Source organism: Pseudorca crassidens, chromosome 11, assembly GCF_039906515.1.
Source record: "Pseudorca crassidens isolate mPseCra1 chromosome 11, mPseCra1.hap1, whole genome shotgun sequence".
NCBI classification, from domain to species: Eukaryota; Metazoa; Chordata; class Mammalia; order Artiodactyla; family Delphinidae; genus Pseudorca; species Pseudorca crassidens.
In genome coordinates, this window is record NC_090306.1 from 59,984,183 (window position 1) to 60,011,223 (window position 27,041).

At 39.6% G+C, this 27,041-nt stretch overlaps 1 protein-coding gene across 1 annotated transcript in view; it reads left to right on the forward strand.

The window, feature by feature from the left end:
- Positions 1 to 27,041, forward strand: part of KCNMB4 (potassium calcium-activated channel subfamily M regulatory beta subunit 4) — a 67,659-nt gene that overhangs the window by 37,038 nt on the left and 3,580 nt on the right. The gene's annotated exons all lie outside the window — the stretch shown is intronic.

Below are 27,041 nucleotides of genomic sequence, written 5' to 3' on the forward strand. Positions count from 1 at the left end.
CTCTTGGTTATTTAGTAGCATATTGTTTAGCCTACATGTATTTGTATTTTTTACAGTTTTTTTTTTCCTGTAATTGATATCTAGTCTCATAGTGTTGTGGTCGGAAAAGATACTTGATATGATTTCAATTTTCTTAAATTTACCAAGGCTTGATTTGTGACCCAAGATATGATCTATCCTGGAGAATGTTTCATGAGCACTTGAGAAGAAAGGGTATTCTGTTGTTTTTGGATGGAATGTCCTATAAATATCAATTAAATCCATCTTGTTTAATGTGTCATTTAAAGCTTGTGTTTCCTTATTTACTTTCATTTTGGTTGATCTATCTATTGATGAAAGTGGGGTGTTAAAGTCCCCTACTATGATTGTGTTACTGTCGATTTCCCCTTTTATGGCTGTTAGCATTTGCCTTATGTATTGAGGTGCTCGTATGTTGGGTGCATAAGTATTTACAATTGTTATATCTTCTTCTTGGATTGATCCCTTGATCATTATGTAGTGTCCTTCTTTGTTTCTTGTAATAGTGTTTATTTTAAAGTCTATTTTGTCTGATATGAGAATTGCTACTCCAGCTTTCTTTTGATTTCCATTTGCATGGAATATCTTTTCCATCCCCTCACTTTCAGTCTGTATGTGTCCCTAGGTCTGAAGTGGGTCTCTTGTAGACAGCATATATACAGGTCTTGTTTTTGTGTCCATTCAGCCAGTCTATGTCTTTTGGTTGGAGCATTTAATCCATTTACATTTAAGGTAATTATCAATTTGTATGTTCCTATTACCATTTTCTTAATTGTTTTGGGTTTGTTATTGTAGGTCTTTTCCTTCTGTTGTGTTTCCTGCCTAGAGAAGTTCCTTTAGCATTTGTTGTAAAGCTGGTTTGCTTGTGCTGAATTCTCTTAGCTTTTGCTTGTCTGTAAAGGTTTTAATTTCTCCGTCAGATCTGAATGAGATCCTTGCTGCGTAGAGTAATCTTGGTTGTAGGTTTTTCCCTTTCATCACTTTAAATATGTCCTGCCACTCCCTTCTGGCTTGCAGAGTTGCTGCTGAAAGATCAGCTGTTAACCTTATGGGGATTACCTTGTATGTTATTTGTTGCTTTTCCCTTGCTGCTTTCAATATTTTTTCTTTGTATTTAATTTTTGATAGTTTGAGTAATATGTGTCTTGATGCGTTTCTCCTTGGATTTATCCTGTATGGGACTGTCTGTGCTTCCTGGACTTTCCCATGTTAGGGAAGTTTTCCACTATAATCTCTTCAGATATTTTCTCAGTCCCTTTCTTTTTCTCTTCTTCTTCTGGGACCCCTATAATTCTAATGTTGGTGCATTTAATGTTGTCCCAGAGGCCTCTGTGACTGTCCTCAATTCCTTTCATTCTTTTTTCTTTATTCTGCTCTGTGGTAGTTATTTCCACAGTTTTATCTTCCAGGTCACTTATCCGTTTTTCTGCCTCAGTTATTCTGCTATTGATTCCTTCTAGAGAATTTTTAATTTCATCTGTTGTGTTGTTCATCATTGTATGTTTGCTCTTTAGTTCTTCTAGGTCCTTGTTAAACATTTCTTGTATTTTCTCCATTCTATTTCCAAGATTTTGGATCATCTTTACTATCATTACTCTGAATTCTTTTTCAGGTAGACTGCCTATTTCCTCTTCATTTGTTTGGCCTGGTGAGTTTTTACCTTGCTCCTTCATCTGCTATGTATTTTCCTGTCTTTTCATTTTGCTTAACTTACTGTGTTTGGGGTCTCCTTTTCTCAGGCTGCACGTTCGTAGTTCCCATTGTCTTTGGTGTCTGCCCTCAGTGGGTACGGTTGGTTCAGTGGGTTGTGTAGGCTTCGTGGTGGAGGGGGCTGGTGCCTGTGTTCTGGTGGATGAGGCTGGCTCTTGTCTTTCTGTTGGGCAGGACCATGTCCGGTGGTGTGTTTTGGGGTGTTTGTGAACTTATTATGATTTTTGGCAGCCTCTCTGCTAATGGGTGGGGTTGTGTTTCTGTCTTGCTAGTTTTTTGGCACTGGGTGTCCAGCACTGGTGCTTGCTGGTTGTTGAGTGGATCTGGGTCTTAGCGTTGAGATGGAGATCTCTGGGAGAACTGTTACTGATTGATATTACGTGGGGCCGGGAGGTCTCTGGTGGACCAGTGTCCTGAACTCGGCTCTCCCACCTCGGAGACTCATGTCTGACATCAGGCCAGAGCAGCAAGACCCTGTCAGCCACACAGCCAGGTACGTGGGGAGTTTCTTGCCTTTTGGGAAGTCTGAGGTCTTCTGCCAGCATTCAGTAGGTGTTCTGTAGGAGTTGTTGCACATGTAGATGTATTTCTGATGTATTTGTGGGGAGGAAGGTGATCTCCACATATTACTCCTCTGTCATCTTGAAGGTCTGTCTAGGAGTAATTTTAATAGTAAGACTTGTAAAGCATCTGTAGGTTGAACTCTTACCTGAAGATGAGCAAGAGGTCCTGATATCACAGCTTCTGATGTCAATGGAGATCCCTTCCATGTCTCCCTTAATCTATTCCAAATCACATAGCTGGCAAGATGTCTTTCCGATTCAATTTCCCCTTGATAAATGGATTATTTCACTGGAAAAAATGAGTTGTTGTGATCCTGCTTGCCTGATGCCAACAGAGTGTCTCGCTCAACCCGCCGCATCCCTGGTGGCTGAGGAGGGAGGGACAGGGACGCGCACCAGAGACATGTGGGCTCCACGCAGAGTGGTGGGCTCTGGGCTCCGGGCTCCGGGATGGAGGCTGGGACGGGGGCGACAGCAGCACCTCCTCCACTCAGACGTCTGCCTATTTTTATTACTGTTAATAAGATTTGCCTCAAAGGCCACTGTGTAACCTCTCACCTTTTCAGGTATAACCAGTCACTTCCTCTTCTGAGCTCCTACAGGGCTAGGGTTGCTTTTTTCACACTGTTATAGAGTTGGTTGAATATGTATCTTTCTCCTTTTATAGATTATGAATTCCTTAATGCAGCAACTATGTGGCAGTAGGCATCTGTGTTTACATCTACCACTTACTAACTATGTGACGTAGGGGAAATTGTGGAACTTCTTGCTCTTGGTTTCCTCATCTATACAATGAGGATAATGTTATCTGTCTTAAGGGTTTTGTTTGTTTGTTTGTTTTGTTTTGGAAAGGATCATATCTGCATAAGAAGGAGTACTTAGTAAATGTATGTGCTTTTCTTTCCTTGCTCTGTAAATTTCTAACAACTGGGGTAGAAAAACTAATCAATGAATAGCCCTGTTATTCACTGATTGGAGGCTGAATAAATTATTATAATAGAGATTTGATTGATGAGTAAAGCAGTGGAACACACAAAAATAACAAAAAAGAATGGATTCTATTGTGAAATAAAATAAATACATTGTACTTCTGACACTGAACAGTTATATCCTAATTTTTAAGTTCCTTCAGAGTATGTGGGTCCTATAGTATATATTTTCAACTTAAATTTGCCCTTAGCATTTTAGAGAAAGATGAACATAATGGCCCCAGCTAAAGTTGAGTAGAATGCTCTTTAGAACACAGTTTGAAAGCCATTAAAATAGAAGGTTAAAAGCAATCAGAGAAGGAACTCTCACTTACTTAGGGCTTAGTTTTCATATCTACAAAATTTGATAGATTGATAGATTAAATGATCTCTAAGAGTCCTCTAAGTTCTCAAGTTTTACGATTTTGTGATTCCCTGATTCTGAAGGCTTGTACAATTACAACAGCTTAAGACACTAGATCAAATCCTAATGTTGAGAGAGAAAGAAGATTAGCAAAGAACCAAATGGTTAACAGTCTGGAGCCATTTAGTGGAGGAGCAGACAGTCCTCCTACCTCAACAGTAACTGAGTTTCATAATGATGACACTGAGTCATCAAAAAAGTTAAATTTGGTTCAATGTACTCTCCTTAAAAGGCAAGGAAATGTGTAATGCATTTTTAGAAAGATGTTACCAATTATATTTTAATATTTGTATTAGTTTTTATTCAACTTGAAAGGTTAAACTTCAATTATTTGGAAAATTCACTTATGTGAATACCTAGCTCCTCTCCTTGAAATAAATAATACTGTTTTAGGGGCTGCAGAAGCTTCCTACCACAAATATATTATCAGTCTTCTGTCATGTGTTATCCTTTTCAGTGTCCTAGATTTCATCCATAAAATTACCACCATTTCAGTCATTTACTCTTTCATTTATTCAACAAGCATTTATTAATCACCTGTCTTATACCAAACAACAGTGATCAAAGATCAAAGATAATAAGACTTGGTTTCTGTCTTCAAGGAACTCACTGACTACTATGAAAGACCAACATGTAAATAAACAATTGGAATGTAACTTAGTAAGTGCCATAATTACACACACACACACACACACACACACACACACACACACACACAGTATAGTGCCTGGACCTACTTGAATGGAGATAAGGAGTGGAGAGAGAAAAGCCTTGATAGAGAAAAGTTTGAGCTGTTGTTGTTGTTTTGTTTTGTTTTGTTTTAATGAGTAGAAATTTCCCAGATAAATGAAGGCTAGGGAAGGGGATTTCAGGGAAAATAAGGCATTAATATTTGGAATGTTATAGGCAACTGAAAGAAATGTAAGGAGCTACGTATTCTTGGAGAGCGCATTTAGGGGAAAAGTGATAGATGAACCGGCAGAGGTTGAATGAGATAATACTGTGCTCTTATGGCATGCTAAGGTTTTAGACTTTATTCAGTGTGCACTGGAGTAGCAAGTCACATTTGTACTTGAGGGAGACCAGTCTTGTGGCTGCATGGAAGACAGACTGGATATAAGCCAAAAATTGAGGAAGGTTAAACAAATTGAAAAGTATCACATCAGTCTAAACAAGGGATGAAAAGAGCTTGGGCAAAGGCAGAATTAGTGGAGAAGGGAAGGAGGGAATGGACATGAGATTGTACAGAAGTGAGATTAAGCAGGTAAGTGAGATTGTACTTACATGTTTATATACATGTCTCTGAATACATTTGTAACCAATACAGTGAAAAATGATTGGTCAATTGTAATTGATTTTGGCTATGTCTTTGCATTTGTTTTTGACTTATGAAGCTCTAAAACCAGATTTCTTTTAATATACTTATAGGTTGAATTTAATTGTTCCATTGGCTTCTAAGCTTTTCTTTTTTTTTTTTTTTTTTTTCTTTTTGGCGGTACGCGGGCCTCTCACTGTTGTGGCCTCTCCCGTTGCGGAGCACAGGCTCCGGACGCGCAGGCTCAGCGGCCATGGCTCACGGGCCCAGCCGCTCCGCGGTATGTGGGATCTTCCCGGACCGGGGCACGAACCCGTGTCCCCTGCATCGGCAGGCGGACTCTCAACCACTGCGCCACCAGGGAAGCCCTAAGCTTTCCTTTTATTTTTTTATAAGACAAATTACTAAAGAAAAAACCTCATCTTTACTTGCAGACCTCTTAGGATACAAATGGGGGAAAATGTGCATATAAATATGGGAAGTGATATTTTGAATAAATTCCATAGGGAAATTTTATTGACCTTTGAATGAATTACTAAATACTAGACTTGTTATTTGATAAAAATTTAATTTTTAATAGAGCTTTTTACTTTTGTTTTCTGTTTACTCTGAAAAATATTTCTTATAATCTTTCATTAAATAAGAGACTGGTTCTATAGTTGATTTTTAAAGGAATATGTTGGTTTTCTTTTTAGGCATTAAGTCCAATGATATATCTTGAGTCTTAAAAAAGAAAACAGTGAATCTGGAATTTTACCAAAATTGAGTCTTTTCTGTATACATTTGTGTCTGGTTCCATATTAAGAAAGATTACATCAGAATTGAAAGCTCTCGCTGGTCTCAAAACCTGTACTTTAAAAAAAAAAAAAAAAAAAAAAGCAGTGATGGCTGTGCCCTCTCCAGTATGCTATAGAATATGTATGGAATTCACTTCAGTGTTCTTTCAAAGTCTGACACCAAAATGGCTGTACATTACTTAGGATGTAAATTTGAGAGTCTGTTTTCTGATGGTTATTCAAAGTGTTTTTATGCTTGCAAATTCACCTTCTAACAGCTTTCATCATTGCGGCAGTAAAGTTAAGAATTTTATGTTATTAAATCACTTTTCACTTAGGATAGTTTATGTAGCTATTAAACAAAGCTGCGAGGGTATTTGGGAGGAAAACTACAGGAGCTGTAGGACAAGTAGGTCACAGAGTGCAGCACCGTCAGATGGTGGAATGCAGGACAGGGCTGTGCGTCAGGAGACTTGAGTTCTATCCATAGCTCTCTTCCTGACTTGTTGTGTGACCTTGGTCTACTTACTGAAGAGCTCTTGCCTCAGTTTCATCTTGGATAAAATGGGGCCAGAATTAGCCTCTAACACATGTAGAGGGTATCAAATCTGGGAGACATCTTCTAGTCATTTATTCCAACCTGAAGTGAATCCCTGCCACTTTTTTTTTTTAATAAATTTATTTATTTTATTTATTTATTTTTGGCTGCGTTGGGTCTTCGTTGCTGCTCGTGGGCTTTCTCTAGTTGCGGCGAGCGGGGGCTACTCTTCATTGCAGTGCGCGGGCTTCTCATTGCGGTGGCTTCTCTTGTTGTGGAGCATGGTCTCTAGGCACGTGGGCTCAGTAGTTGTGGCTTGTGGGCTCTAGAGCGCAGCCTCAGTAGTTGTGGTGCACGGGCTTAGTTGCTCCGCGGCATGTGAGATCTTCCCAGCAGGGCTCGAACCCTTGTCCCCTGCCTTGGCAGGCGGATTCTTAACCACTGCACCACCAGGGAAATCCCCTGCCACTTTTTTTTTTTTTTTTTTTTTTTGCGGTATGCGGGCCTCTCACTGTTGTGGCCTCTCCCGTTGCGGGGCACAGGCTCCGGACGCGCAGGCTCAGCGGCCATGGCTCACAGGCCCAGGCGCTCCGCGGCATGCAGGATCTTCCCAGACCGGGGCACGAACCCGTGTCTCCTGCATCGGCAGGCGGACTCTCAACCACTGCGCCACCAGGGAAGCCCTCCTGCCACGTTTTTTGAAAGTATCTTCCATCCTCTACTTTAACAACTTTGGTGACAATGGATGTCATTTCTCCTGAAGCATCCTACTCCATTTCCAAACATTTTTGGTTGTCAGTAATTCATCTGAGGAAATACCTAGAATAGGCACATTCATAGAGATGGAGGTAGATTAGAGGTTATCAGGGACTGGGGGAAGAGGGAAAGGGGAGTCATTGCTTAATGGTTACATAGCTTCCATTTGGGGTGATGGAAAAGTTTTGGAAACATAATGGTGCTGGTTGCACAACATTGTCAATTTAATTAACGCCACTAAATTGTATACTTAAAATGGCAAATTTTATTGTGTGTGTGTGTGTGTGTACATATATATATATATATATATATATATTTTTTTAACCACAATAAAAATAGAAAAACTTCATCTTGGTTAGCCCTATAGGAAGGTAGACCATATTATCTGAATTTTACAGAAGAACAAACAGCCTTTAAGGTCACATGACCAGGGAGGAGCAGAGTAAGTATCTGAACCCAAGTCCTTGACCCTCAAACCAAAGGTGTCCTCCAGTCCACTGCTGCCATTGCAGTTGGGAATAGACTTGTTCTCACTGCTTGTGATGCTCTTCTTCTTCTTCTTCTTCTTTTTAAATTTACTTACTTATTTTGGCTGCACCAGGTCTTAGTTGCAGCACGTGGGATCTTCGTTACAGCATGTGGACTTCTTAGTTGCGGCACATGGACTCTTAGTTCTGGCATGTGAACTCCTCGTTGCAGCACGCATGTGGGATCTAGTTCTGAGATCGAGGGTCGAACCCGGGCCCCCTGCATTAGGAGCGTGGAGTCTTAGCCACTGGACCACCAGGGAAGTCCCTATACATGGTACTCTTAAAGTCTGCCCCTCTCCCCATTTCTAACATTTCACTGTGAGAATGATGTTCTGGATTTAAATGAAAGAATTTAAAATGTATCCCTATATAAATACATACTGTTACTTTTTTAATGATTGTTCCATTCTCATGATTACTTTGAATCTTGATTCTGGCACGCATCATATTTGTTATTTTTTCCATTGTAAAATGTTATCCTAATTGCAAGTCAAAATGACTTTAATCTCCTTATCTAAATTATTGATAAAAATTCTGGAAAGGACTGATTCATAGGCAGAGACTTGACTACTTCCCTGGTAATCTTCCTCTGGCCTTATCCAATAATAGCCAATGCCTTCATACCATGCTTACTCTGTTCCAGAAACAGTGCTTTATACATTGAATCTCATTAAATCTGCACAATATCCTTGCAAGGCATTATTGTCATAATTCTCATTTTATACATAAGGGAATGAAGCACAGAGAGGTTAAACAAGTTGCACAGATCACACAGCTGACAAGTAGCATAAGCAGGATTCAAACCTGTGCATTCTGCCTCCATAGCCCAGGCTCTCAAGCACTCTGCTTGTACTGCTGCTGACATCAGCCAGGATTCCAGGCCGTACTGGGATCGGATAACATCAGGGACTCTATGAAATCTGATCAATGAGATTGCAGCTATAACATTCTGTAATTGTACCATTGGTGGCAAAATAATCTGAAATGACAGATGAAGGGACTTGTGCATTTGTATGTGCTATGTCTTCTCCCAAGAAACTTGGACTCTATAATCCTCTTCTTTCATGTTTGCTCAAAAGATATTTCCTTTTTATTTCCCCAGGCACACAGAAGTACTTCTCTTGTATTGCCTCTTCATTTGTACAAATGCATTTTGAAATGTATCTCAACAGTAAACAAACAACAAACATTTACAGAGCACCTGGGGCAAGTGCCTGGCATTGTGCCGGGTGATGGGAATACAGATAGGAGCAGACAGTGTTCTGCCTGCAAGCTTACCAAGCTGGCTCGTGAGAACCAACACACCAGCACCGCCCTGGTGCCTGCCACACTGTAGGTGCTGCAAGTGTTGTTGAATGGCTGAATGGAAGGGAACTGAGTACAAGAAAGTCTTTTAAAATACTCAGATGTGCACCTGCAGACTGTTTTTGTGCTTTAGATTAAGAGAGGACTGGTTGTGACCATTTCACTTGGTGAAACTGTAGGATTCCCCACCCTATATCTGTGTGATTCAGTCAGCTTCGGCCACATTGTGCTGGGATAACAACCTGAAAATCTCAGTAGCTCATAACAATGAGAGTTTATTTCCTGCTTACCGTACCTGTCTGTCTTGGGTCATGTGCAGCTTTGCCCTGTGCTTTATCACTGTGGGACTCTGGTTAAAGGAGTGGCCCCTCTCTGGGACATCAATATTAGTCTCGCATCAGAGGAAAACAGATTTCCCTAGGAATACTTGTGCCAAAATTTTTTTAGTGATTTTCGAACTCTTCATCATGTTTAGTCCAACAGTCTGATGGCTATGTATGTGTATTTTCTTGAATTTTGAATATCACATGCTACCAGTGTAAAGTTAAGTTACTGGCACAGCCAAGAGAAGCTTTATGATTGACTGATGGGGTCTTTTTAATTACTCAAGTTTAAAAAATTCTATTATTGTACCATAAGTCATCACTTTCATTGTTATGCACATTTCTCTATAAAACTTTTGTTCTCCAAACATATACATATAAGCAATTTATCAGTTAGGAAAAGAGCTTGACAATTAATTTAGCTAATCTTACCGGACTGAAGTACTTCAATATTCGCTCAGTGTACTTTTACCAAGAGAAATAACTACATTACAGACTATAACAAAACAGAACGTAAAGCTATTATTCATGTACACTTCACTGTATAATTTAGGGGTTAGGTTGAAGGGTTCATTGCTAGCCTTGATAGAAATGCTAACCTGTTTCTATCTTCCTACATGCAGCAGCAAAATATGTATACTCTGCTAATTATTTAATTAAAAAAATAACTGCTTGGTGAGTAATACATTTTAATGAGATGCGTTTTTAACAATTGGGAAATGTCTAGAATGACAAAATTATGTTAGAAGTAGCCCTGTTTCCTTCGAGCTTTCATAATAATCAAAAAAGCTATGCAATTCACGTTTTCCCCACCCAGGATACATTTTCAGATCCTCTCTTCAGAGCTGCCAAAATAATGGAGCCATGCTGATGGGAGAGGTATAGATAGGAGAAGAAATTGTGGTGACTGGCTGATTTTTCTTCATTGAGGATCTAATCACAGGGAAATTGAACTTCACCTAATCAGACATTAATAGTGATTTCCTGAGATTAAGTTGTGGAACGAGCTAAGGATCTTTTTCAGAGGTCTGGAAAAACTAGAATGTCTCTCACCTGCTTGGGCACTCTGGTATTGGCTTTACCAGGTGCTGGCAGCATTTCCTAGCATGCTAGGTCCGAAACAGTGCCATGGGTAGGAACAGCAGTGTTGGAAGTCTTCGCGGGGAGGTAAAGCACCCAAGCAGGGCTGGGGCAGGTGAGTCGAAGGAACAGGAACCATCAGTGGCAGTAGTTACACACACATGGGTTGGTTGGACAGGCTAGAGATCGATTTTTAAATAACCAAGCAGGAAGGGAAGAAAAGAAATGTTGTAATGACAAAAAGCATAGTAAACACGATCGCTTTCTCTTGGAAATTATCTGAAAATAGTTGGCACAGTCGGTGAAAACACAAGCAAATACACATGACTGTTTATGCAACTGCATCTATGGTATTTACGATCCCAAACAAATACATGTGGCCCTTCAAAGAACGCCCATGAAGTCTAGGATCCTGCCCCCACTCCCACCTCCCCTGCCCCCCCAGATCTGCTTAACTGAAACTCTGTGTTTGCTGGATTTTCATTCCTTTCTTATTCCACTGACATTTACTGAGCTCTCATTTCGAGCTTAGCACAGTGTCATGCTCAACAATTCCAGGCTTTGTTGAGTTGGGCAGACCCACTGAGATCACTGTTCTTTGTGGGGGGGCATTTGCATTCGAACCATGGGTGGGTGGGTAAGCCCTCATTGCTCTGCCCCTCCTTCAATTTTGCTAGTTAAGGAACTCCTGTCATCTTGATTTTATATAAAAAATCATGGGGGAAATGTTTCTTCACCTCCCTTTAAATGCCACATTCCAACCGTATACAATATGCCTAGCATTGTTCAGATGGTAAGAAGATACATTGACATTTGGGGGGATTCCTTACCCGCCTCATTTCCTTGAGAACCAAATTCTGAAGCTCTTGCCAGCCTTACAAATGCCCAATGGAATCCCTGCTCATATGCATATTTCGGGTGCATCAGTATGTTTGTCATCTTCTCCCTGGAAACGGTTTCTCACACCCACGTTGCAAGTGTGTGATCTGTGATTATATCTCCTGCTACTTTTCCATGTCCTCTTTGCCTGGAGGGAGGGATGAGAACATGATTCAGCTTAGGGAAATGATACAAAATGTGGCTATTAAAGTGATCTTTCAAAAGAGTCCTTTTCTATGTGTGCAGTTACTATGCTGGGTGCATCCCAGGTCTTCCTTCACCTGAAACAATGGAGTAGGTTTGAATCATGGGATCTCAGAATCACGATATTAGACAACTTGGAAGACACCAGCTCAACTGTAAGCCTGTGGCTACCATCTTATTTAATTTCAAAGGGGAACCTCTACCCTGTTTGTGGAAATTTTGAGAAAAAGGCACTTAATAACTTCTCTCAGTGATTATTTTTTTCAGGGTTTGCAGCCTTTTCTGTAAAGAGAGCTTCTCCTTCTGCTTTGGTATTGACTTCACAAAGTGACTCAGGGACCCCATTATCTTATCTTAATCAGCAAGGGGAATATTGGGATGTCCTGGTTAATCAGTACTGTTGTTTTCCGTCCCTCCCAGCCCCTGGCTTGTTAGGAAGTTCCGTTTGCATCACTGAATTCTCAGACATGCTAGATCACAGCAAGCATCTTTTGATGTTTAAGAATTAGTTCCTCTAAGGAACTGAAAAGCCAAAGGGCATTTTGAGCATTAGCATCATAAACCAACATTTCTAATTTCTGAGGCTGTTTCTCCAGGAGTTAGCATTGCTGAGGTGGAAGACAGGCTCTGAGAGACTTCCTTTGGGAACATAATGGCCCACCCTTAAATGTCCACATTTCTGGTTAAGATCTGATTTAATATGAGATTAAATCATTAAATATGAGAGAAAGAATGGTATGGAAGCATGCACATTTGTGAATAGTAGAAGGGGTTGGATAGAAATTATAAAACTTATTTTTTTTATAAACTAGAGGTAAAAGGATCAGAAATCAACAGTATTAAAATGACACTATCAAACTATACACTTACTACCTCTGAATTTCCCTGTGTAGAAATTCTACCTCAGTTTTTAAATTCAGAGTTTTAAAAAGATTTTTGAAGGAAAGATAAAGGGGAAAACAGTTCAGGAAGGTCAAATTCATGATGTGGTGTAAGCTTGTGGTTAAAATTAATATGGAGAATTACTAGTGCCATATCGTTTCGTGAAAGATGGAGTAAAGAACAATCAAGAATCTTTGGACACATTTGATAAGGAGTAAAGTTGAAAAGGAAATAGCAAAGATGTATTACGAAGACAAAAGAAATTTTATAGAAAATAAGGAGACAGTTCCTTAGGGAGGATTAGAATGGAGGATTGTTTTAAAATTTTCGGAGTTCTGTTAATGATGTGGTTAGGAGCAGTGGGTATTGGGGGATGTGGTGGAACTCTAAGTAGGAGAAAGCACAATGTAGGAAAGTGGTGTGGATGAAGGGAAGAGAACTGTTTTGTATTACCTTCAGGCAGGTGTGTTTGTATGTAAATGCCTTTGTCATAAAAGAGCAAAAATTGAAAAAAGAATGAAAAAGTAAATATTTTTTATAACTCAAGTTAGGACATTAGAAAAGAGTTTATTTTCTAGTTTTTTGGGGGTTTTTTTAGTTGCTTTTGTTGATGATTTAATTCTGAATGACTGACTGGGGAAAGGGATAGAAAACTTGCGTTAGTAAGGAACTGATTATAGGATAGCGGCACATGGCAGTGTGGTTGTCTAAATAATGGTTCCCAAAGATGTCCACATTCTAATCCCCATGTATTTTTGGTACCTTACCTTGTTACCTTATGTTACCTTGTATGGCAAAAGGGACTTTGCAGATGTGTTTAAGGATCTTGAGATGAAAGGCTTATCCTGGATTATCTGGGTAGGCCCTCAATGTATGGGTCTAAAGAAGGAGATAGTAGATCTGAGGAGTAGCATAAGATATGACAATGGAAGCAAGAGATTGGAATGATTCAGAGAAGGGGCCAGGAACCAAGGAATGCAGAGAACCTCTAGAAGCTGGAAAAGGCAAGGAAACAGTTTCTCCCCTACAGCCTCTAATAAGGAACAACCCTGCTAACACCTTCATTTTAGCACAGTGTATCAGAGTTCAGACTTCTAACCTGCACAACAATAAGAGAATAAATTTGCATTGTTTTAAGCTGTTAAATTTGTTAGAGCAGCAATAGGAAACATACTGGTAGTAATTTGTAGATAGTATTAAGTGTAATTATCTTTTACAATGAATGTCTATGAGCCTTTCTTCAATTCTAAGCTTTAAAATTGCCACAAATTTCTAAAGATTTCAGTTCTGTGTTGTTCCGTTCTATGGATTGACAAATTCAATTCTCCAAGTTTGGAAACGTGAATATGTACTTGGTTTGAGGCTTTAATGGAAAATCTCAGTTCAGTCTCCTTCTTGTGTGTCTCCTTTATTCCTCAAACAAAACACTTCACTTCTGGTAATCAAGTGTGTGTGGGTTTTTCCCCACACCAAGCAGTTCTCCACGATACCATCTAGGTGTCCTACAATTTAACTCAATTCTGACACTATATACCTGGAGATAGGGCTCAAGCCCACAGGTTAAGGGTTTTGTCTCATAAGATTGCTCCCACCCCACTTCAGATCCCAACTACAAGCAGTAGGTCCCCAGGTTACCCACAATTTCTGTCTGACTTGGCTACAGATGGGAGGTTCTCATGACCCCCTCCTCAGGTTTGATTTGCTGGAGTGGCTCACAGAACTCAGGGAAATACTTACTTGGGTTTACCAGGCCGTATCTCGTTGTGGTTTTGGTTTGCATTTCCCTGATGATTAGTGATATTGAGCATCTTTTCATGTGCCTGTTGGCCATCTGTGTGTCATCTTTGGAAAAATGTCTATTCAGGTCCTCTGCCCATTTTTAAATCAGGCTGTTTGTTCTTTTGATGTTGAGTTATATGAGTTCTTTGTATATTTTGGATATTAACCCCTTGTCAGATGTACTATTAACAAATATCTTCTCCCATTCAGTAGGCTGTCTTTTGTTTTGTTGTGCAAAAACTTTTTAGTTTGATGTAGTCCCATTTGTTTAGTTTTGCTTTCGTTTCCCTTGCCTGAGTATCCAAACAAAGTACTGCTAAGGTCGATGTCAAAGAGCGTACTGCCTATGTTTTCTTCTAGGAGTTTTAAGGTTTTGGGCCTTACATTTAAGTCTTTCATACATTTTAAGTTCATTTTTGTATATGGTGTGGGAGAGTTGCCTTTTTGCCATTTTAATTACAGTGTCTCTCAGTGTGGACTTCTTTGGATTCATCTTGTTCAGGACTCTCTGTGCTTCCTGGACTTGGATATCTGTTTCCTTTGATAGGTTAAGGACGTTTTCAGCTATTATTTCTTCAAATAAATGCTCTGCCCCTTTCTCTCTCTCTTCTCCTTCTGGGACCCCTATAATGCAAATGTTAGTATGCTTGATGTTGTCTCAGAAGTCCCTTAAACTAGCCTCATTTTTTAAAATCCTTTTTTCTTTTTTCTGTTCAGCTTGGGTGATTTTTACTACTCTGTCTTCCAGGTCACTGATCTGTTCCTCTGCATCATCTACTGCTGATTCCTTCTAGTGTATTTTTTCTTTCAGCTATTGTATTCTTCAGCTTTGTTTGGTTCTTTATGTTTTCTAACCCTTTGTTAAAATTCTCGCTGTGTTCATCCATTCTTCTCTTGAGTTTATTGATCTCATGATCATTACCTTTAACTCTTTATTTGGTAGCTTGCTTTTGCCGCTTTTTAAAGTTTTTTTTTTTCCTGAGGTTATGTCTTGTTCCTGAATTTGGAACATATTCCTCTGTTGCCTCATTTTACCTAATTCTCTGTGTTTATGTCTATGTTTTAGGTAGGTTAGTTGTTTCCTGATCTTGGAAAAATGGTATTATGTAAGAGACATCCTATGAGGTCCAATAGCACACTGCCCTCTTGTCACTGGACCTATTTACTCTATGGGTGCCCTCTATGTGGGCTGCATGCACCCTTCTGTTGTGACAGGCCAACTACTGTGGATGTACTGGTAGGTGGGCCTAGCCCCAGCACAATTGGCTGCCAGACCCTGCCTTTGTAAGATGGCTGTTAGCCTGCCCAGGAGGACCCAGGGCTTGTGCTGGCCTGCTGGTGGGCACGTACTCCCCTAGCACTAATAGGCTAGAAAGAGGACTCCAGAATGGCACTTGCCAGCACCAATGTCCTCATGGTAGAACAAACCCCCCAAAATGGCTCCTGCCAGTGTCTGTGTCCCCAGGGGGAGTCCCAGTTACCTCCTTCCTCTCCAGGAGGCTCTCCATGACCAACAAATGGGTTTTCCCAGGCTGCATTCAAATTACTGCATCTTTGTTGGCACTCAGAGCAAATGATATTTCATGTGCACCCTTTAAGCACAGAGTCTATGTTTCCTGTGTTGCACCAACTCTCCTGTACTCAAGTCCCGCTGGTCTTCAATGCGAGACATTCTGGAGGCTTGTCTTCTCAGTGCAGGACCCCCAAGCTGGGGAGCTCAATGTGGTGCTCAGACCTCTCACTCTTTGGGAAGAACCTCTGCAACTGTGATTATCTTCCTGTTTGTGGGTCATCTACCTGAGGGTAAGGATTTTGACTATACATCATCTCCATCCCTCCTACCCATCTTGTGGTTCCTTCTTTTTTTTCTTTTTAATTTTATTTATTTATTGGCTGCTTTGGGTCTTCGTTGCTGCACGTGGGCTTTCTCTAGTTGCAGCAAGCATGAGCTACTCTTCGTTGCAGTGAGCAGGCTTCTCATTGCGGTGGCTTCTTTTGTTGTGGAGCACAGGCTCTAGGCATGCGGGCTTCAGCAGTTGTGGCACACGGGCTCAGTAAGTTGTGGCTCGTGGGCTCTAGAGCGCAAGCTCAGTAGTTGTGGCCCATGGGCTTAGTTGCTCTGTGGCATGTGGGGTCTTCCCGGACTAGGAATTGAACCCGTGTCTCTTGCATTGGCAGGCGAATTCTTAACCACTGTGCCACCAGGGAAGTCCCATGGTTCCTTCTTTATATCTTTAGTTATGGAAAAAGTTTTATGCTAGTCTTTAAGTTGTTCTCATAGATTGTTGCTCTGTAAATAGTTGTAATTTTGGTGTTCTTTTGGGAGGAGGTGAGTTCAGGTTCTTCCTACTCCACCATCTTGACTACTGACACTACCTTGCTCTTCTTTTATTAAAGAAAAGAATGGAGTATCTTTTCATATGAATATTAGCTGTTTGTTTTTATTTTTGCCTATGGGTCTTTGTGGAGTTTTTTGGGCTATACAAAAATGTATACATTTCTATAATTGGATCATCCATATTTTCTTAATAGTTTCTACATTTCATGTCTTAGAAATTAGGGTTGCTAAATTTAGCAAACTAAAATACAAGAAACCCAGTTAAACTTTAATTTCTGATAAACAATGAATAATTTCTTAGTATAAGTAAGTCCAGTATAATATTTGGGACATACTTATATCAAAAAACCCCATTACAGAGACCTTTTTTTTTCTCATTCCAAGGTTTTGTTTTGTTTTGTTTTTTTTGCGGTACGCGGGCCTCCCACTGTTGTGGCCTCTCCCTTTGCGGAGCACAGGCTCCGGACGCGCAGGCTCAACGGCCATGGCTCATGGGCCTAGCCGCTTCGCGGCATGTGGGATCTTCCCGGACCGGGGCAAGAACCCGTGTCGCCTGCATCAGCAGGCAGACTCTCAACCACTGCGCCACCAGGGAAGACCCCCAAGGTTATTTTTAAACATTCAGTTGTTCTTCTAGAACATTCACAGTTTGTTTTTTACAATTAAGTTTCTGATCCATCTGGATTTTTTCCTTTTTTTTCTTTGGTGGAAAGAATAAGATGGGGAATGAATGCTTTTCCCCCAAATGATCAGTATTGTCCCAGCACAATTTATTGAACAACCCATCTTTCCCACTGATTTAAAATGGTATTAGATTTTCACTTTAAAAACTAAGTAGGGTACACAAGGTAAGAACTATTATGGAATAATCTGTCTCAAATAGAATGTAGATGTCTTCTTTTCTCTAGTTTATTTCTGTTTAAACCTTAAATTTAAACATTTTGCCCAGAACACACTTACAACCCTATGTGAAATAAGTAACTTACCTGGTAACTCAGAGACCCACAAACCAAATTACCCTGAAGAACAGCTTTTCTTAAGAAAAACTCAGAGGAATTGCTGGGTCAAAACAGTCATCCACTTTACAAAATCCTCCTCTTCTTTGATGCCGCCAGGGAGCTGAAAGTCATGCTCTCCAGCAGTCACAGTCACGGATACAGGTGACTCTTCCTGAGCAGCTCACAGAGGTGGGTGGAAGAGGAAAGGATTTCATGCAAATTTAATGCAGTCTCAGGTCTGCCTTAGAGACTATCTAGATAGTTTAAAATTTTTTTCCATTTTTTTAATGGAACAAAAACAGGATTTATAATTATGCCAAGCCAAATCTAGGATAAAATTGTTTCATTGATTTGCCTTTTTTAAAGACAAAAAGTCATAAGCATACTCCTGGTTTTCAGGTCTTGGCAATAATCAAACAAAGCTGCCATGGTTTTCCCAGGCCTCTGCTTTAGAAGAGCTGGGTTGAGACAGCTGCTTGTCTGGGCTGCATCTGTAGAGACAACCGTCCTAATCAGTAGGAAAATGTTTGCTAAATAAGCCCAACCACTATAATAATTTAATGTTGTTAAATGATGGCTTGGGATAAATTTAGGGGATACTTGTGTTCCTAGCCAAGGGACTAGTGTTATTGATTTTTTTCCCTTGCTTGTCTCTATCCGAGGTGCATATGTTAGAATTGAAAGTACAGTTGACCCTTAAACAACACATGTTTGAACTGCACAGGTCCACTTATACATGGGCTTTTCTTCGTTAAATACGATGGTACCATAGTATTGAGGTTGGTTGAATCCATTAATGCAGAACTTGGGATACGAATGGCTAACTGTAAAGTTATATGCAGATTTTTGACTGTGTGGAGATCGGTCCGGTCCCCCTAACCCCCAACTTGTTCGGGGGCAACTGTAATCGTTAGCTTGTTAAACCTATTCTCTTTCTTAACACTGTTACACTGTTAGCCACTGTTATGGCTACAAGGGGCAAAGGAGGCTGAGGGGAATGAGGATATCTATACCAAAAGGAACTTTAATTTGATCAAAAGAATTTCCTATCACTTCAGCCTGGCAGTCTTAGACTGAAGAAGACATTTGTAGGAGATATGTTACTGCCAACATTTTAACATCATTTTCTGAGTTGTGAGCCCCAAATTTGTAATGACAGTCATCAACATTACCACTCCTTATGGAATATTGAATACTCACTATTAGGCAGCCATCTGCCTACACACCTCGCATGCATTATCTCATTTACTCCTCAGGAGAACCCTATAACGTAGGTATTATTATCCCCATTTTACAGATGAAAGATTAGGACTCAGGGATTAAATACTTTTCTTTAGATCATGTAGTTAGCAAATTGTAAAGCCCATATTTAAACCCAGGTTCATCTAACTCAAGTTCATGTTCTGACATACTGTCCTACACTTCCAAGACTTAGAACTTTCCATCAGGGTGGACTTAAAGTATAATCTTTCCTATTTATAATTAATTTAACCCTTTATTGCTCCAAATATCATACCTGCCGGTTTTGCTCAATGCAAATTTCTCTTTCTGGAAACTGCAAGTTTGGGGCTCGATTTAATTTCCTCCACGAAGAACAGGCAAGCTTTAGGAACAACTCTTCTACAATTAAACATTACTACTCTGAGTTCACCTAATTGGAGAAAATAGTTAAGAAAATGTAAGGATGTTTATAACATTTATAGACCTATAATCAGCCTTTCATCCACAGATATGGGCCATCTATGGGGCAAAGCCATGGTGTTGATAGAGTACCTCCCAAGCTTTTAAAAGCCCTTATCACAATATCATTGTTGGAGTCACATGGACAGAAATGGGCTCACCATAGAGCAAATCACCATAAAGAATACTGCAAAGGGTCTCTGTGTTCTGGTCTCTGGTTCCTACTGTAATTTATAGAAATAACTTGATAACTAGATTAGCTGTTAGGTGCCTTCCTGTGATCCTATAAGAAGGTAAACATTCTTTTCTCCTCTCTTGGCAAGTTCTTATGATTGCTTCAAACAGCAACTAAACAGAAACATTAGTTAATTACTCTCAGTAAGGACAGCTCAATTATGCCAAAACCAAATTCAATGTTTTTATCAGCTAATCTTCAGCATCTGTCGGTAGAAGAAAAATCTTTCAAAAACCGTGACAGTAGATCCAATCAGTTTCTTCATGGGGTGCATTTTAATTCAGTCTCCTTCTAGAAAGTGCGTAGCATAGAGTCTTGCTGAAAACTTTCAAGAGCTGTCTGAAGCCCGACTCCAGGCAGACAAAATTATCTGCGTGAGGTATCATTTTGTCACTTCCACATCAGAATCTAACCTGACAGAAGACTCTTCTTTCAACAAATAACAGAGACTGCTCCTCAGTGATTTTAGTCTTGAACCATTTGCTCTTCAGTTATTGTGAAAAACTGGGCTGATACATTTGATATTTAAAAAGCATTGTTGGTAGGGTTGCGGGCGTGAGTGACAGAGAGGGATTACAAGGGAGTACAAAGAAACTTTTGCGGTGATGGACATGTTTACCGTCTTCATTATGATGATGGTTTCACAAGTGTATACATGTGTCAAACTCATCAAATTGTATACTTTAAGTGCATGCAGTTTGTTGTATATCAATTGTAGCTCAGTAAAGCTGGGAAAAAAATAAAAAGCATTGTTTAGGTCAGGTATTCCCAGATGTGAGTAATCGTCAGCCTTGCCTGAAAACTTATTTAAAACCTCAATAGAACTGAGACCTTGGAATCAGTATTTGAAAACCCCTCACATGGTTTCATTAACCAGCTTTGTAAAACTGCTATTAAGGGCCTTTAAATGTGTTATACAGATTGCTTTATGTAAACACACATACAACCTAATTTATGGAGTTTAGCCCTAGCAAAAAGTTCGATCTGGTGAATTGGCATGCGTCCCGTTTTTAATATGGCAGCTGTGTAACTCATCTCTGTTCTTTTTTTCCTTGGGCACTGGGATGCTCAGAGGTAAGTTGCACTTATGCTTAAGGTAGGAGCTTTTCTTAGCCTGGGATTTCTATATTATCCCCATCCTAATTACATTGTACTTATTCTTTACCGTCAGTTTAAGGATTTTATTGTACTTAAGTTTTCTGTTTTTATTTTTATCTATTTCAGATTCTTTTTAAAAGTAGGTCATGTTACAAATAATAAACAAGATTTAGAGCAGGACTAGACAGCACCTATTCAGAAGGTTCAGAGGATGAAATCATTACCTTTTTTATGTCATTTGGCTCTACTGCTATACCAGAGGCCTGGCATATTGGACTGATATTATGCCTGCAGAATTATTTTATGATTGTGATAATGACGAGGCATTTATAGACTTTAAAATGAGATTTCATCAAAACACATAAGTGCAATTTCTGGTAATGATACAGCATATTCTTTCTCATAGAAATATGGGTAAAGCTTGACAATTAAAAAACTTTCCAGTGTTTATTGTATACCTGATGTGTAAATGTACATAATTGACACACGTCTGTTCTAAAAGTGTTTAATGAGTGCTCTAAAGATGGACAGAATTTTGCAAGATGAAATAAATTAGAAATGTGTGAAGAAAATAAGACAAAGCATGAGGGGTCTGGTTGGCCCAAAAAAGTCATTATAGTCTTGCTAGAGATGGGCCAAAATTTTTACTTTCTAGCATGAAAAGGAAATTTCTCTGCTCAGATAAGAAGTACCTGTGATAATAAATCTAGAAAGATTTCTGTTTCCTATAGGATCTTTGAAGGAGATCATCTTGTCTTTTGATGGGTACAATTACCATCATGCGATACTGATAAATTATAATGCAGTTCAGATTTTTACACGAACTGGTTAAGATGAGTTTAAGAAATTTTCCAGTCCATTAAAAAAATAGGTCGCCATTTCCTCTCCCTGTTAGCCATCAGAACAAGCATTGTGAGGTAGAAGAAATCTCCTTTGGTGAGACAAAGTTAAAGGGAATCTATTTTTTATATTGAGGATGATACACACCAAATCTTTGTCTTCTTGTCTGGTATAGCTAGGTCTGCTGCTAGCCTATGGGGTGCCTTTTTACCAATTAGGACAAAGCCCCCCCCGCCGGGCAAATCTAGCATTGAGGTCTGTATTTCCACCCACTATCCCTGTTCCCATTACCAGCCCCCCTGCTGCCCTCCTGTCTTATCCCAGGGCACTTTCATGCAGTGCACATTTTTTTTAACTACTTGAATTTTTCACAGTGCTTACTAAACTTTATTATGTTTTAGAGTCACCCAAGAGCTTCTCAAAAATGCGGATTTCTGGATACCACAACCTCCAATTCTGATATAGTGAACTAGGGGTTGAAACCCAGGAGGTTGCATTACAGCAAACAGCAGAGGTGATTCAAATTTGAGAAAAGCTGGCTGAGGAGTAAATAGTACAGGTTTAAAAATCATACTCATAGGGTTTCAGATCATTATTTTAAGTTGTGTAATCTTGGGAAAACTAATCTCTCTTTGCCTCAGTTCCTTTGATTATAAAATGACAAACATTCTTCCAGCACAGGGTTATTTTAAGGATCAAGAGAGATTAAATGTCCTACCAGAGTACCTGGAGGGTGGTAAGCACTTAAAAACGCTGGCTACTGTTATCACGGTATACTTTCTTTTTTTAAAATAAATTTATTTATTTTATTTATTTATTTTTGGCTACGTTGGGTCTTCGTTGCTGTGTGCAGGGTTTCTCTAGTTGCAGCAAGCATGGGCTACTCTTCGTTGCAGTGCACAGGCTTCTCATTGCAGTGGCTTCTCTTGTTGTGGACCAGGGGCTCTAGGTGCGTGGCCTTCAGTAGTTGTGGCATGCGGGCTCAGTAGTTGTGGCTCGCAGGCTCTAGAGTGCAGGCTCAGTAGTTGTGGTGCATGGGCTTAGTTGCTCTGCGGCATGTGGGATCTTCCCGGACCAGGGCTTGAACCCGTGTCCCCAGCATTGGCAGGCAGATTCTTAACCACTGCGCCACCAGGGAAGTCCACAATATACTTTCAAAGCTCAGCTCAGGGTAAGTCCAACCCTTAGGAAAGTATTTTTAAGGGAACCCACAGACAGCACTTACTCTTGTTTTATGATGTTTGTATGCATCCCTCCTCAGGGCTTAAAAGTGTTTCTACACAACCCCAAGCAAATCTCTTGCTTACTTCTTTGAAGTCCTCAGATACAAAGTAATCATCCGTTTTTGTTTGTTTGTTTGTTGCTTATTGCCTATATCCTCATCACCATCCTGATTTTAATACATACTATTCAGATCTCATCAGGCCATTTATCTTAGTTTGCCAAATGCTGCAAACAGTGATTCTTTTTGTAAAAGTTTCTCTTTAGTCCCACCATTATGGAATTATGGAAAACTGCATTCTAAGTCTAAACCCCTTTGGAAATAATTTTTGCTAACGCATGTGAAATCTGTCTGGTAAAATTGCAGGAAGCTGAGGCGGAGGTGGGGTGTTCCCTTCAATTATGGCACTAAAGTCCCGGTTTGAAAGAGCCAGATTTTAATTATATCACAAGGACAATTTAGAGATTATCTCAGTAAATCCTATGACTGAATGATGGACTGAAGCATTACTCTGCAGAGAAATAAGTTTTTCCTATAGGCGAGGAAAAACTGTTTTTCCTTCTACCCCTCTTAGGTTCATTGCCCTGGGCCCTGTAAATTAGATTGACAAAAGACTGATTAACAAGAGAAAAACAGAGCAGTTTATTAACATGTGCACTGTGCATACACATGAGAGCGCTCAGTGATGAACAACTCAAAGAGGTGGTTAGAACTTGGGCTTATGCCATCTTTTTTTTTAAAAAAAGCAATAGATTGTTAGAGAAGTGACAAGATGAAGGAAAAGGACCTTGAGTTTCTAGGGCAGCATATTGTAGGAAGGTAAATATATGCGGAACTAATGGAAGGTAAGTGCTGAGTTAATAAAGTTTGTTTTTCCTCTGGTGCCATCTCTGGGCTATTAGGGTATAGAGTTGTCTCCAGTGATTAACTTCTGTCCTTCCAGGAGGAGAAAGGAGGAGAACTATCTTTACAAATTTATGTCCTGCTTTTAGGCAAATAGGGAAAGTGTGAAGAGCTCTCTTTGAAGCTGCTTCTTCTCAGTTGCCTTCAGTTCAAAATAATCCCTATGCCAAAGTGGCATATTCTGTACCCTTCATTCCCATCGAAGGAGACTGTGGGGCATCTTAGAACCGTATGAAATGGAAACAGACACTAGTTATTTTTAAAGAAACCATGTACACTTTTATATAATATTTTTACCTCAAAGAAGGCTTTTGAAGCGATTACAAATTCAACATGGCTAACTCAAGTGAATGATGTTGTTTTGTCATTTGAAACATTAAAATCGAATTTTGCCCCAAGGGCTTTTTTGAGTGTGGAATGCTAAGCAGTTTCTAAATAAAACAAATATCTGGGTCCACCATTTTCCAGTTATTATTTTCTCTCCTCCTTTCACTCATATTCTTTTTTAGTAAATGTTCTTCGAACTGTGTTTCAGAAAATATGTATAATGGTTCCAACCACCCTCATCTGTGGCTATTTTCCTGGCTCAGTTGTACAATACGGTAGTGCCCCCTTCTCTGCAGATGGGGGATATGTTCCAAGACCCCCAGTGGATGGATGCTTCAAACCATGAATAGTACCGAACCCTATATATACTATGATTTTTCCTATACATACATACCTGTGACAAACTTTAATTTATAAATTAGGCACAGTAAGAGGATATGTGAATTGCCAGGATCACTACTCTTGTGCTTTGGGGTCAATATTAAGTAAAATAAGGGTGACTTGAACACAAGCACTGCAATATCATGACGGTGGATCTGATAACCATGACAGCTACTACGTGACTAACGGACAGGATACGCTGGACAAAGGGATGATTCACATCCTGGGTAGGACGGAGCAGACGACAACAGATTCCATCATGATGCTCAAAATGGCACACAATTTAAAACTGATGAATTGTTTACTTCTGGAATTTTCCGTGTAATATTTTCAGACCTCAGTTGACTCGAGGTAACTGAAACCACGGAAAGCAAAACCACAGATAAGGGGAGGGACTACTGTATTGTGGTAAAGGATTCAGCTTCAATAATAGTGACTGGAGAAGAAAGGTAGAAGAAGATGCTCACTGAAGCATTTTACTAGAAAATTAGCTGTAAAACACGTTAGTGTAGAAATCACATGCAAATTCATTAAAATAGTGTTAAAAATTCAAGGTCCCCTCTGCCAACCCCCCCCTTTTTTTAAACCATTTTAACCGCATATAAGTATATAGTCTGTGGTATTAAGTACATTCACATTATTGTACACTCTCACCCTTTGATGAAGAATCTAGTTCATCTTTGTACAAATCAATTCTGCAGGAGTAGAACAATCCAAGAAAGAAGGGGAGGGAGGAGAGGGGAAAGGAAAGTAAGAAGGAAGGGAGGGAGGAATAAAGGTAAGAAGGAAGGGGGGGAGGAAAGTCACGCCGAGAAGCTTTCACCTTCCCTTGCACATGTAGGTAGAGGGTCTGACAGCAGTGAGCTCTCGTAGCTGGAAAAAGAACCATGGCAGTGCTGCAGGTGGGATTTCAAAGACTGGAAAATATGACTAGAACTGTATTGTGCCCTGACTATTTTTGGACCCAGGCCTCTGCTTTTTCACATTCAAGGCTTGAAGTCTGTTGAAATTTTGCATGGCTAACAAGGCTGCAATTGGGATAGTTTCCCCTTCGCTAGTAGCAAGCCATTACTTAGCACCATCTATGTGCAGAATAAACAGGCAATGACAAAGTCAAGGGTCTTACAGAAGCAAAGGATACGCACATTAATATATATCACAAATGAATGGTAGCACAAGTTTTGAAGACAATGTGTTGCTATAGGAATTCATAAAAAGGAGTAACTTCTGCAAGCTAGGATGATTTTTGCTTAATTGTTACAGTGACTCTGCATTCGCTTAGTTCAAATTTTAACTGAAATCAAATGTCAATAAAAATCTCACTTTATGTGCAGGATTTGAAATGATATTATGCACAAAAAAGGGCAAGGATTACGTAATTTCAAAGCCAGTCTGCAAAACCATTTTTATTAATGCTACATGATGGCTGCATTACAGGTAGAAGAGACATATCCAACATTCTTTGTCAGTCTCCTGGGAAAATAGGTCTTGAATTATGAGAGCTGTGGTTAGTGAGAGCGCCTCAGGAATGCATTCCGCTGTTAAATGCACTGCTCTTGTACTCTAAAGCCTCTGATGTTCTTGAGGGCAATTGGACTGACTATTCCGCATTATTTTATTTTCTGGTGGAAGCATTGCTACTCTAGCATAATGCAACAGACTTTCCTGTGGCTGAAATGGAAATATCTTGCAAAATGTAAACCTCTTGTATGAAAGCTAAATTCCCAGGATCTCTCTCTAGTGGCCAAAGATGACAGATCATGGCTTGTGGAATGTATCTCATCTTCACTTCCCGTGAATGAATGAGACCAATGTTGGAATTGCAAATAGAAGCCCCACATTGATAAGATTGAGATATATTGCTAAGACTTTGCAAAATATATCAAGAAAGTGGTCAGTTGTTTAAAATGATGGCTAACCCTACCCAGAAGCATGGAAAAATGTATTAAATCCAACCATTCACTAGTCTGTTCGTTATTAAAAACCTTCACAGAGTGAAGCTGAGTCGACCTGAAGACTACACCATAGGTCTTTCTGTCTAAATTCAAATAGTGACTTTAACTGACTATTTTTGTAAATTAAGATCATTTGGCAGGTACATGAAAAAATGCTCAACATCACTAATCATCAGGGAAATGCAAATCAAAACCGCAATGAGATATAACCTCATACCTGTCAGAATGGCTATTATCAAAACGACAAAAATAGTGTTGGTGAAGATGTGGAGAAAAGGGAACCTCTGTGCACTGTTGGGGGGAATGTAAATTGGTGCAGCCACTATGGAAACAGTATGAAGCTTCCTCAAAAAATTAAAATTAGAACTACCATATGATCCAACAATTTCACTTCTGGGTATTTATCTGAAGAAAATGAAGACACTAATTTGAAAAGATATATGTACCCACATGTTTATTGCAGCATTACTTACAATAGCCAAGACATGACAACAACCTGTGTCCAACAATGGATGAATGGCTAAAGAAAATGTGATTTTACATATAAATTATATATTATATATATAATGGAATATTATTCAACCATAAAAAAGAACAAAATCTTGCCATTTGTGACAACATGGATGGACCTTGAGGGTATTATGCTAAGTGAAGTAAGTCAGATAGAGAAAGACAAATGTCATATGATTTCACTTAGATGTGTCATATGATTTTACTTACACGTGGAATCACATATAAATATATAAATACATTTAAACAACAACAAACAACTGGGCTTATAGATACAGAGATTGGATTGGTGGTTGCCAGAAGTGGAGGGTTGGAGAAGTGGGCAGAATGGGTGAAAGGGGTAAAAAACAAAACAAAACATCATTTGGGTTTGGATTTATTTGACAGTGCCAACCCGAAAGCAATTTTCAGACGGATTCAGCAGACATTAAAAGATGTGTGAGAAAGTGGAATATGTTAAGCAACTTAGAATGGAGGAAAATAATAGTGTAAGAGATTGCTATA